This window comes from Macrobrachium nipponense, chromosome 21 (genome assembly GCF_015104395.2).
Source record: "Macrobrachium nipponense isolate FS-2020 chromosome 21, ASM1510439v2, whole genome shotgun sequence".
Taxonomy (NCBI): Eukaryota; Metazoa; Arthropoda; class Malacostraca; order Decapoda; family Palaemonidae; genus Macrobrachium; species Macrobrachium nipponense.
Window position 1 is genome coordinate 35,642,188 of NC_087212.1, and position 2,500 is coordinate 35,644,687.

A 2,500-nucleotide genomic window follows, 5' to 3' on the forward strand; every position below is an offset into this window, starting at 1 on the left:
ACTGATGCGGAATTATTTCTCGGATGCATAGACTATTTATTATAATGATATGTAATAAATAAGGTAGAAATGGTTTTATTACCTTTATTATGAGTTTAATTCATAATGTAAATCTTTTCATATAAATTAGAGGTTATCACATTGAGGCTGAGGCTAGCCTACCGATAAACATCACTTAAGAATTTAAGGTTTGATTTTTAGAATGGTAGTATTAGACGAAACCCGTTTTTAGGGGTTAATTTTAGGATTTAAAGGTTGTCTTATACACAGAAATAAGTATACAGTAATCAGAGCTGAAAAGAGTATGGTCTTCCAGCCATAAATGGGCAACCCCAAAGGAGGCATGGGGGCATGGGAAGACAAACTGCAGGAATGAGGAGAAAAGTGTTTGAACAGTTCAGGAGATTATTCCCTCCTGAGAGGGCTGTTGAATACTTCCTACCCTTATTCTTCATCCTACTAAATCTCTTCAACTGACTGGGAGACCAACCAATGTACTCCTTACAGGGAAAGAACATGCTTTGCCCCTACAGGTAACACAATATACCTATATGGGTAAGATCAAAAGGGGACAAAAGTGCCTACACAAATGCTCATCTCTCTCGCAATATCTTTATTATTGCTTTTTCTCCATTAGAGGAACTAAACAAAAGCACAAACCAGCAATTATACAAGAAAGCAGAATACAGGTTGTCCCCGGGTTATGGCGGCTCCAACTTATGGCATTCTGTACTTACCTCACTTTTTCAAATATATTCATAAAAAAATCAGTTCTGGATTACAGCTGATATTCAGAAGGTATGGAGCTGTAACTCTTAAAGTTACACCATCGTAACTAGGATTACGTCGCCTTAAGTGCTGTAAACGTTGATGTTCCAAGTAACGTACAGTGTTTTCCAACTTACAACACGCCACTCAAACAGAACCACTGCCGTAACCTGGGGACTGCTTGTAATCAAGTTCAACAACACTGGAAAGTGACACCACTGGCATAGTGGTATTGCTATAAAACAAAGCAACACATTAAAAAACAGGATTCATACAACCCCCAGCAAATACCTAAAATCTGAGAATATTTGTCACCCCTCTAAAAATGCTTATAATAGCCAATTCTGACCGTACAAACACCACAAAAACCCTCTAAAAATGCTTATATGTACCTGCATATCTTTACAGTTTTATCACAACAAATGTATTTTGTCATGAGAATTATATGAAAATACAGTAATTAGTGAATATTTCTCTATAAAAAATTCTGCGAATAGGCGAATTTTCCATAAATAATGTGGATATACATTCCACAGACAAATCTGTGAATAGGTGAAGCTGCGAATAGGCAGGGGTCCACTGTATCACTACTCCAGGTGACACCTCAAGAAATGGTGCTTGGTGACCTCAGGTGATAAAGGGTATTCCCCCATAACCTCTAGTTGTTACCAAGTTCAACGACTACTTACAAAAGATTGAGAACGTGGGAACATTCACAATATGAATATGTAGTACTGTATTAAGCATAGGTGATGGGGTTGTGATGAGACACATAATTTTTGGAACAAGTACAATTCCATTTCTAATAGTTTTTTTTTTTTTTTTTTTTTGTAGCTGAACCTCACAGCCCATCTCAAAAACTGACAATACCAGCACAAATACTTATATGTTTTAGATGGACAATAAGTCTAAAAAAATTAAATAGAAACAATAAAGAGTCACTAACTGCTACACAAAGAATTATTGCCATATGTATACTTGCTAAAAATATCAGGTACCACTAACTTGAAACTGCTATGTTCTTGTGATTAAAACAATTGGCTTGGGAAGCTCCATCAACAATCTGGTAGGGATAGAATGAGGCTTTTTGAAAACTGGAGTGTAGTTTATCTCACAAATGAACATGCAAATGCACAGTTTTGTGTTACGCTTTCTATGGTTAGGCAGAAATTATAATGTTTTAAGTAAGAATAAAATGAAAACTTAATTTGTTTACTGAAGACACTACTAGTCACTGAAAATAAGAAAAAGCTTCAATAACAAAGAAAAAACACTGTTAAAGCATTAGTTCACAAATCGTTTAAAGTACTCTTATACACTAGACTTTTGCACAGCTGATGATGTAACAGGAGCTGGTTGAGCGTTGGCTTCTGTTGAAAGTTGTCGTAAGAAATAACAATTCATATACATCAAATGGAACACTGTTGGCAACACAGAACCTAAATGATGATGAAATACCCATTTCTTTAACCTCAGAATCTCACATGGAACAATGTTCCTTCCAAGATTTTATTAAATTTTATAAACGAAAAGACGATCTGTGGTATAAGAAGTGTAGACCTGGAATTTCTGTTGGCAGATATCTTGACTAGCAAGTTGTGTTTTAGGAGTCACAAAGCTAATTTTCTTGAATCCTGCAAACACTAACCTTGCTGGTTAACAATATACTCTATCACTAAAACTGCTGAAACATTCTATAAAATGGGAAAAGATCTTTAGATGAACATTATGC

The 2,500-nt window shown here is 35.4% G+C and overlaps 1 protein-coding gene across 3 annotated transcripts in view; it reads left to right on the plus strand.

The window, feature by feature from the left end:
• LOC135197914 (transient receptor potential channel pyrexia-like) overlaps positions 1 to 2,500 on the plus strand; it is a 37,906-nt gene that overhangs the window by 23,164 nt on the left and 12,242 nt on the right. The window lies entirely within an intron of this gene.